General features: G+C 37.1%; 1 pseudogene; it reads left to right on the forward strand.

The window, feature by feature from the left end:
* The window catches only part of LOC116626549, a 70,663-nt pseudogene extending 60,275 nt beyond the window's left edge, over nucleotides 1–10,388 (forward strand).
* The last annotated feature ends 527 nt before the right edge of the window (nucleotides 10,389–10,915 follow it).

Consider the following 10,915-nt stretch of genomic DNA (forward strand, 5'->3'; position numbering starts at 1 on the left):
CAAAGGACTTTTATCCAAAATATAAAAATCATTCTTCCAAATCAAGAAGAAAATTAGAATCCCAAATTTAAAAAAAGGGCAAAAGATTCAAATAGATATTTCACCAAAGAAGATACATGGATGACTAACAAACACAAGAAAAGATGCTCAATGCTTCTAAGCTTCAGGGAAATGAAAAGTAAAACCATGAGATATTGCTATAACAACTAGAATGGCTAAAATTTAAAATGTTGAAACTATAGGCATTAACTAGGATACAGAGCAACTGGAAGTTCCATACACTGCTGGTTAGGAGTATAAAATTGAATAACCATTTTGGCAATCAATTTGGCAGTTCCAAAAATACTAAAAAATTCTACTTCTAAGTATTTACCTAAGAGGTATGAAATGCCTTGCACATGAATGCTCATAGGTTTTATTCCCAATAGGCAAAAACCTGTAAACAACCCAAGTGAATAGATAAGCACAGTATACCCATATAATGGAATATTTTTCAGCAATTAAAAACAGACAGTATTATGATATCCCAGCACCATGAATGAATGAACTAAAGAAATTGTGTGCTGTATGATTTCATATACACAACATTCTAGATCAGGCAAAACTAGTCTATACTGACATAAAGCATATCAGTGATGTGTGGAGTAAGCAGTAGGAAGACTGACTGTAAAGGAGTACAAAGGAAGGTTTGAGTGATAGAAATGTTCTACATTTTGAAGGTGATGATGATTACCACTGATGCAGTTAAAGCTTATTTAACTGTTAGTCTAAGTAAATTATACAAAAATTATACAAAAAAAAAACAAAAAAAAGAAGAAAAAAAAGAAATATGTGATTAAAGAAGCCTTTATCATTCAAAACCATATGAAAGGAAAAAAAAGAGCAGTATGATTTGGGGTTAGTCCCTTTTTCTCTATAGGTCTTCATTTTTTCTATGTTAAATGAAGAAGAGTTAAACTAGAAACTCTTTAGGTATCGCATTACACACTTCTAAGGAAAATCTTAATTTCCCCTATTTCTTTTTTCCTTCAGAGGAGAAAGCTTAATACAGAAGACAGAAGTTGGTCTTGGATCCAGGCAAACCAGGATAAATATTGGGATCCTCACACTTATTAGTTGTCTGTGCAGGAATTCAACATCTCATGGTTACAATTTCTTCATCTACAAAGTTAGGATAAAAATCTATACTCTATACACTGTGAAAAACCAAATGATTCAAAAATGTATGAATGTCTTTGACTCTCACTAGCTGCCTTTCACCAGAGCAAATTTCAAGACTCAAAACCAAAAATAAAGTTAAATAGAATTCTTCCAGAAATCAAATATGTACCCTTATCAACTGAATCCTCCAAGGAGGACATTTGAGTTCCTTTAAGAGATCCTGTCTTCTACTAACTGCCTTTGCAGATGCTCTGAGCACAGCACCTGTGATGCTGTTCAGGGTGAGAAGACAAGCATTAAGGAATGGCACAATAGTGGGAATAAGATAGGCCATCCTAGGGGAGCCTTCACTCTGCACTGGTTTCTCATGCTGAGTACCCTTAGACAGCTGAACCACATGAATCTTTTCTTACTCTCTGGGCTCAACTGGAAGACTCCCAAGTGAGCTATAAAGGTTATTTAGTGCACTTTCTTGGGTATCTCAAATGTATAGTTAAATTCAAGAAATTCACATTAAAAAAATCTACTTTGATTTTGCTTTGGTTACTTTTCTTTTAAATTAAAAACCAACAAGCAAACAAAAATTCCTAGCTACCAGTATCTACTGAAGCCCTGAAATCACAGGTAGAATAATTTGGTGTCTTGAAAGCCTACATTACTCAGCCTTATGGGAAGAAAATATGACATTTTCTTAAAAATACAGTATTTTCTTTATGGGAAAAGAATTAAAGTTTTACCAGATCACAATGGGACAAAGAGGTTTTTTTTTTTTTAATTTAATTATTTTTAATTTTTTTATTATTGTTATGTTAATCACCATACATTACATCATTAGTTTTTGATGTAGTGTTCCATGATCATTGTTTGCGTATAACAGGCTAACCCATCCCCCCACGCTCCTCCCCTCTAGAACCCTCAGTTTGTTTCTCAGAGTCCATAATCTCTCATGGTTCGTCCCCCCCTCCGATTCCCCCCCCTTCATTTTTCCCTTCCTACTATCTTTTTTTTTTTTTTTAACATATATTATTTGTTTCAGAGGTACAGGTCTGTGATTCATTAGTCTTACACAATTCACAGCGCTCACCATAGCACATACCCTCCCCAATGTCTGTCACCCAGCCACCCCATCCCTCCCACCCCCCACCACTCCAGCAACCCTCAGTTTGTTTCCTGAGATTTAGAATTCCTCATATCAGTGAGATCATATAATATATGTCTTTCTCTGATTGACTTATTTCGCTTAGCATAATACCCTCTAGTTCCATCCAGGGCAAGATTTCGGGGTTTTTTTATGCCTCCATAATATTCCATTGTGTATATATACCACATCTTCTTTATCCACTCATCTGTTGATGGACATCTTGGCTCTTTCCATAGTTTGGCTATTGTGGACATTGCTGCTATAAACATTGAGGTATACGTACCCCTTTGGATAACTACATTTGTTGTTGTTGTTTTTTAAAGATTTTATTTATTTATTTGACAGAGAGAGACACAGCGAGAGAGGGAACACAAGCAGAGGGAGTGGGAGAGGGAGAAGCAGGCTTCCCGTGGAGCAGGGAACCCGACGTGGGGCTTGATCCCAGGACCCTGGAATCATGACCTGAGCCGAAGGCAGACGCTCAATGACTGAGCCACCCAGGTGCCCCTACCATATTCTGGCTATTGTGGACATTGCTGCTATAAACATTGGGGTGCATGTACCCCTTCAGATCACTAAATTTGTATCTTTGGGGTAAATACCAAGTAGTGCCATTGCTGGGTCGTACAGTAGCTCTATTTTCAACTTTTTGAGGAATCTCCATACTGTTTTCCAGAGTGGCTGCACCAGCTTGCATTCCCACCAACAGTGTAGGCAGGTTCCCCTTTCTCCACATCCTCGCCAACATCTGTCTTTTCCTGACTTGTTAATTTTAGCCATTCTGACTGGTGTGAGGTGGTATCTCATTGAGGTTTTGATTTGTATTTCCCTGATGCCGAGTGATGTTGAGCACTTTTTCGTGTGTCTGTTGGCCATTTGGATGTCTTCTTTGCAGAGATGTCTGTTCATGTCTTCTGCCCATTTCTTGAATGGATTATTTGTTCTTTGGGTGTTGAGTTTGATAAGTTCTTTATAGATTTTGGATACTAGCCCTTTATCTGATATGTCATTTCCAAATATCTTCTCCCATTCTGTCAGTTCAACTTCTTCCTAGAAACATCGCCAAAGGCAAGGGAAGCAAGGACAAAAATGGACTATTGGGACTTCATCAAGATAAAAAGCTTTTGCACAGCAAAAGAAACAGTCAACAAACCCAAAAGACAACCGACAGAATGGGACAAAGAGTTTAAATGAAACTTCAATGACATACCAAACCAGATGAGAAAAATGTAGATACCTCTAAACTCAACCACCACCTACAGGCATAGAACACTTCACAACCTATGTATCAACCAGCCACTGCCAATGGAATAGTTTAATCAAGTCCTCTAGGGCCAATTTAAAAGGGTAAACATGAGTGAAGCTTTTATTAATGCTCCCCTTCATCACAAAAGCAATTTCCCACTGTCATTTGAGCTTTTTATGATGGCCCACTACCAGCAGAAGCCATTTCAGTTTACCTCTGACTGTGCACCAAGCAGAAAAGAAAACAAATCAAATAATTAAAATGGTCAAAAATATACCATTTCAAAATGGCTCAATCCTTCAAAACATTTATAAAATTCCCCCCCCCCTTTTTTTTCTGAAGAGGGCAAATTGTGAAGGAGGAACAGAGCAATGGCTTTCTCCTCTTCTCCAAATGTGTCAGGGAATTCTAAATATTTTCTTTTCTAAGAATGTTAAAGGATCTTCTAGCATGGTTACTGAACCAGCTGTTGCCTATCTTCATCTTCCTACTTCTAGGCAATATCTCTAGTTATAATCTTGTGTGCCAATGCTTTTGGGAATAGAATGCTTTCTGACTGATTAAAAAATTCATACTGGTTTCTCATGCTGAGAAGTGAAGATTATTCCCATTTGGGCTAAGAGGGCTCTGGCAGAAATAGGGTGAATTTTCTTTCCCCTGAGCCAGTAGCTCCCACACCTGTCAACCATCAAGGTCAGGCTTGCCAGGAACCTGGGAGTGAATGGGCATGGGCGCAGCTGTAGCAAATTAGTGTATCCTGAGGAGGTCCAGCATAAAAGATGTGAACTCTTGCATATGTCTCTATGGGGTTTTGACTGATCCAAAAGCTACGTTGCTATGGGGAATCAAGAGTGGTAGGAGCCTCAGAGACTTCTACCACAGCCTTCCCCTAATAATACATGATATGTAAAACTGTATGTGTGCCTGTGTTTGTGGGGGTGTGTGTGTGTGTGTGTGTGTCTATGTATTTTTTATAAGGTTGGGATTATAGCAAGTAGCAACACTTATCTGTTTGAGTGACTGTGCTGGGCCGTAAGAAATGACTTTGAAAAGGATATAGTAATTATTAAAATGGTCTTTTGGCTATCTCCATCACTAGGTATGGAAACCACATAATTATTGATGAAACAATATTTAATGATTTTCATCAATGCTCTTCCTCAAAAGTACATAGGTATCACAATACAACAATCATATGTGGGGATGTTTTAAAGAAAGTGACTAAAAAGGAATAATTTGGTGGGGAAAAGGCACTTGGCCCAATTGTGACAATATCTTAGTATCTGTAGATGCCAATTTTCTTGTTATTTGGAAGTCTAAATGCCGAGTTGGTTTTCTTATTTTTTAAATGTGAAAAATATCCAAAGAGTTATGTCATAATCAAGTTGCTTGTATTCTTGCATAGGTATAAGATGTTCTAGGCCTTTGAGCCCTGCCCATTTTCAGCTTTGTGTGTAACACAAAAAGAATAGAATCGTAGGTAGGATAGGAAGGTTATATGGTAAGAAAAACATAAAAGGTGAAGGGAACATAGAGAGATGCTTAAATAGTATTTTACATTCCTGCATTCATTCAATTTCTCTAGTGGAATGTGAAGTCAATATTTCAAGCAATAATAGAATAAAAACATTGCAGAATGCTGTGTGTTCTCTTTGCACTGAGGAGGAACTAAAAGAAAAGTGGGGGCAGAGGGATACCTCTTAGTGATTCCACAAAGGTAGTCCATATTCTCAGCAGAAGAGCAAAAAAAGCAAATACATCTAATTGCTTGTAAAAGTTAGGCCCATTTACTACAGTTTAATTACAGTCTACCGCCAAATCCTACATTAGTATAAAAAAAGTATAACCCTAAAGAATAAAATAAAAAGACATTCTGGCTGAGCAAAAGTTCCAGAGTCCTACAGGGTGATGATTTAACGTTTCACACCCTATAAGCATCATTAATAGCAAAGACATAATGAAATCAATTTTGAAAAAGATTGTCTCCCAGGGCTCTCTATTTAGATGTGAAGTTTTTGAAGAGGAAGAGGGCAATTGATGGGATAAGCATCAGATTTGGCCCAGCACAGTCACTCAAACATTAAACAACAATAAAAACCAAAACCCCAAAACCAAAAACTACCTAAATTGTTATTCGACATTTTAGGAAACTTGCAAAGATAACTGATTAGAGACTTCTTAATTTATCAAAATACCCCAAGCATCGTAAGAAAAGGAGTTGCTTTAATTACAGTGGCTATTATTGGACATCTCAGAACCTATTTCGTAAGGACCTGCAGAGTCTGCAAAGTCCTGCTGAGCAGATCTCACTCTGCAATGGAGAAGGGTGGCAGGGTCCGAAGCGACTCAGCAAGACCAAACTGACAAGCAGAATAGAAAGTTCATGCCCTTACTTTCTTCCCTTTCCATTGATACTGACCCATGATTGCCACCCCCAACTCTGCTTTTGACTTTTCTTGAAGAATGGAGGAAGTACTTAAGAAGAATGAGGTAACTTGTTTTTTCACCAAGACTTCCAACACATGCACACTGCAGCATTTTGCGACGTGTGTTTTCAGTCACCTCAGGATTTTCATCTGAGGGGCAGCTTATTTCATATGTGCTTATGAAAAGGCAATGAAAATTTATTATTATTATTATTATTATTATTATTACTAGTTGAGTTCAATACAAACTATTGACATAAGTATGTTCTACTTATACTATTTCTTTCCCTTCATGGAATACCCCAATTTAGTAGTATAAAACCATAACTGAATGAAGGAAATGAATCTCCAAATTGGAATTTTGATCTCAAAAATCATTTAATTCAATAAATTGTTCAAAGGTAAGAACTGATTTGATTGATTACTAAGGTCTTTAGCCAATGGTAACCAAAGGATATCTGTGATAATCTCCTACAGAACAAAACAAATGTTGACAAATATCAACAATTTAATTATCTAATGATGACCGTGCTGCTACATAAGGGAAGTGTAGGCATGGTCACTCTTTCTAGTAGTTATCACAGTGTGATATTATCCCTTCCGGTATAGGGATAGAGTCAGCAGTAATGAATCAGGCCCTCATTTCTCTGCTCAGTGCTGATACTAGTTTTAGGTAAAAGAAACTAGCAATTACTAGTGTAGAGTGGGTGATTAAAATCCATATATGCTAAACTCATATATGCAAACAAGTAACATTCTTTTTTTACCTACCACTATTTGTATATTTTTCTCAAGCTTAGATTCTTTTTAATGGTGGTAGGAGGAGCTAAGATGGATGGGATTTGATTTGATTTTTTACTCTATTTTTTAAAGATTTTATTTATTTCTTTTAGAGAGAGAGAGAGCAAGCAGGCAGGGAGGGGCAGAGGGAGAGAAAGAATCTCAAAGAGACTCCCTGCTGAGTAAGGAGCCCAACTCGGGGCTTGATCCCAGGACCCTGAGATTATGAACTGAGCCGAAAACCAAGAGTTGGACGCTCAACTGACTGGGCCACCCAAGCACGCCTGGATGGGGTTTTAAATATGTCATTTAAAGATTACTTATCTTTTCCATTTTAAAATTGTCCCTTTGGTTTTATCTCTACCAAGATGGTACCTAGACATACCATGGGGCATCAAAGAAAAAAAAAAAACAAAAAAACCTCAAATTGGGTAGCAGCCTTCTCTAGGACATCCCTTGTCCCACTTGGTTGTTGCTCATCTTGCTGTTATCTATTCTTGATATTGTGGCTGATGAAAGTCATGTTTACTTCTCATTTTGTTTCTCTGCACAGTCAGTGCCCAGAGGTCCCTTTGCTTCTACAGACAGGCTCCACTATTCTGATGTGGCCCTACCTCAGACTTTCCTGCCACTGCTGCTCTGCTTAATCTCAGCCATATGTTCCTTTGATCCCTTCCTTAAGAATTACCCTCCCTGGGGCACCTGGGTGGCTCAGTCAGTTGGGCGACTGCCTTCGGCTCAGGTCATGATCCTGGAGTCCCAGGATTGAGTCCCGCGTCGGGCTCCCTGCTCAGTGGGGAGTCTGCTTCTTCCTCTGACGCTCCCCCCTCTTGTACACTCTCTCTCTCACTCTCTCTCTCTCAAATAAAAAAAAAAAAAATACCCTCCCTAATTAACCAATGATCTTTCTGTTCTCCACTGAGGACACACAGTGGCTTTGAGACACTTCACTAATTATGCCCAGAATGTATACAGGTAAAGGTGAGAGTATGGTAGGGTGTAGTCTGTGGCCATTTGGCCATCACCACTCAGCTGTGTGTGTCCCTCTTGGTGTGGGACATTCAGACAAATGGCCTCCTTCTTAGAGCCAACAAATTGTGGGGCTCTTTTCTTTTTAGCATTCCTCACATACACATATACCCTCTGGAGTTCCTCTATCACTACACAATCTTCATCTTGAGGTTTATCATCAGGTGAACTAGATTGGGGCTGGAATAGAGAACTAGAGACACAGCATCTGATCTTTTGCTCTTTTTCTCCCTTTCTTACCCTATCCAATCCATATATTCAGATGTGTTCTCTCCATAATATCCCAAGATTCTTTCTATATAGTAAAATAAAAACCCATGTCTCCAATTTTTTTAATGTAAGAAATATTGGAATTTATAAATTCTTTTGTTTTTCATTTAAGCCTAGATTGTAAAACTACTGTTTTATTGGGACATGAAAGCTGTCATTTACCATACACTTGACATCTTTGTTCCAGATTATGTGACTCTCCCCTAGATCATGGAAATGCTTTAATGGCTAGGTAGTCAAGAAGGCTATAATTTAAAAGAAATACAAAATACATGATCTTATCTTTTAAAAATATTACACCCATTTTCTAGCTCAAAAATAATGTAAAATGAAAAATAAAGATTCTGGCATATTTCACAAACCAAAGGAGAACCTTCATTTTAGCCTAGAATTGTCTGGCGCCAGGGCTCAACACACTGTGAGAAACCTCATTTATATTTTCTACCTTACCCTCCATGTCTTTTTATGGCTTTTATTTTTTCATCTCTTTTACCAGTTTTTTTTTTATTTTCTGGACCAGCTTTCTCTATATCCTTGTCTAAAAAATGGAAAATATTGGATCCCTATTAAGCTCTCCAGTTTTTATATTTCCTTTTCAAGAATCCAGCTTTAATGGGACTGGAACACCATTGCCATTTTCCCTTTCCAATTTACTAAATAGAAAACTTTAATTGCTCTAGTTTGGATTATCAGCCCATCTTTCATTCATCTTTTGGTCAAGGGAACAAAATGGCATAGCATAAGTGTGAAATCATTCTTCATATGCATCAGGGTTGGGAGTGAGATTTCTTTTCCATTCCTTTATATATATAAGAGTATAAGGCAAACATCTATAAATATGCACTATAATATTCTTCCTAGTATTTCTATTGCTTTATTTCTATTTACTTATGAAATAAACCTGACACTTTCTTGTTCAGTTCTAAAGTATACATGGTGAATTATTTTCTGAGTAAAACTTTTTTTTTTTTTTAATTTGAGGGCTTAAACCCTTTTATACTCATCTTCCTTCTGAGCTTTCCCCAGATAATGTCTCAGGATACTTTAACAAATCATTTAGGATTTGTTTTTTTTTAAAGAAAATCTCTTGGGATTATTAATCTGTTCCAGGGTAAAGGTCATAGTTTTCAGGATTTACTTTTTATTCCTCTCTGTTTTCCAGGACTTTGAAATTTTTCAAAATCAGTGACTTTTCTAGGACATTTTTCCCAGTGAATGCTGTTTTAACTAATAAATCTACCTTGCATCAGTCTGGTGTCATTTTGAGATCTTATAGATTAACCTGTATCTTGACTAATAATAATATTTATTATGAAAAAAAATTTTTTCTGCTTTAGCTGCTGACATGATCAATGATATTGGGCTCCTAATATCAAGCCATCCTTGCATTCTAGTTATAAACTTTGTATAGGCTATATTTATTTGCAAAATACTGGTAGATTCTAATTCTTTATTAGAATCTAATTTCATTTTGGATTATGAACTAACATTCAAAAATGACTTTGAGGGCTTTTGTTATTATTTTTATAAATATTATCTACCTTTGACAGATGCTGGTATCAATATTCTGCTGCTTTCAAAAAGATGTTGCAAGCATTATATTCTTAGTTCTTTGCAATAACTTAAATAGAATTTAGATTTTAAAAAAATTTAAATAGGATTAGCAATACTGGTTGGCTTAAGTGTTAAAATAATTTGGACTTAATCCCTAGTGAGGCTGTTCATGGCAGTTCTGGGGTCTCCAGCATTTTTCCCAGTTGTGGTCCTAAATCCATCTGAAGTGGAGGCAGCAAATTTTGGAGTTCTTGCTGGTGTGAGTACAAACTGGTGGTGGTTGGAGCAGGTGATGTTGGAGAAAGTGCACTAACAATCCAGCTAATCCAGAACCACTTTGTAGATGAATACGATCCCACCACAGAAGATTCTTACTGAAAACAGGTGGTTATAGATGGTGAAACCTGTCTGTTGGACATACTGCATACAGATGGTCAAGAAGAGTACAGTGTCACGAGAGACCAATACATGAGACACGTAAAGGCTTCCTCTGTGTATTTGCCATCAATAATAGCAACAGATTAAGCAAGTAAAAGACTCAGATGATATACCTATGGTACTAGTAGGAAACAAGTGTGATTTGTCAACAAGGACAGTTGACACAAAACAAGCCCGTGAACTGGCCAAGTTATGGGATTCCATTCACTGAAACCTCAGCCAAGACCAGAAGGTTGTCAAAGATGCCTTTTACAAACTGCCTTTTAAGTATCAAATGAAGAAATTCAATAGCAATAATGATGGGACTCAAGGTTGTATGGGGTTACCATGCATGGTGATGTAACAAATACTTTTAAAGTTATAGCATCAAAAAAGAGCCACTGTCTAGCTGCACCAACACCCCAGTCTTGAATTTCCTGGAGGAGAAGCATTCCTCTTGCAATCTTCAGTCTCACAAAGAAGCTCCTGCTACTTAACTCTCAGTAGATCAGTACAATATTCTCTATTTGAGAAGTTCTCTGAAAACTACCTCCTCACTTGGTTGTCTTACCAGAGCAATGAACCACTATTTTCCACCCTGGGTTCTCCCTCAACACACACAAAAAAACTTCTGCCATCCCAAGTTTTTCATCTGAAAAGTACAGAGAACATAACTGAAGACATGAAATTCTGTAGGAAACAATGTCTTAAGCTCTAAAGTAGCAACTGCTGGTGACTTCTTTTTTTTTCTTTTTTTATGCTGAACTATGTTGGGTTTTGAAGAAATGTCATAAATTACTGTTTTGCTGAGAGTATGGTTAAGTTGCCATTAGGTTTATTTATAATGTTATTGGCTATGTTCTATAAATTGGCATCAGCTTTGCATTCATA

This window comes from Phoca vitulina, unplaced genomic scaffold (genome assembly GCF_004348235.1).
Source record: "Phoca vitulina isolate PV1807 unplaced genomic scaffold, GSC_HSeal_1.0 scaffold2, whole genome shotgun sequence".
Classification (NCBI taxonomy): domain Eukaryota; kingdom Metazoa; phylum Chordata; class Mammalia; order Carnivora; family Phocidae; genus Phoca; species Phoca vitulina.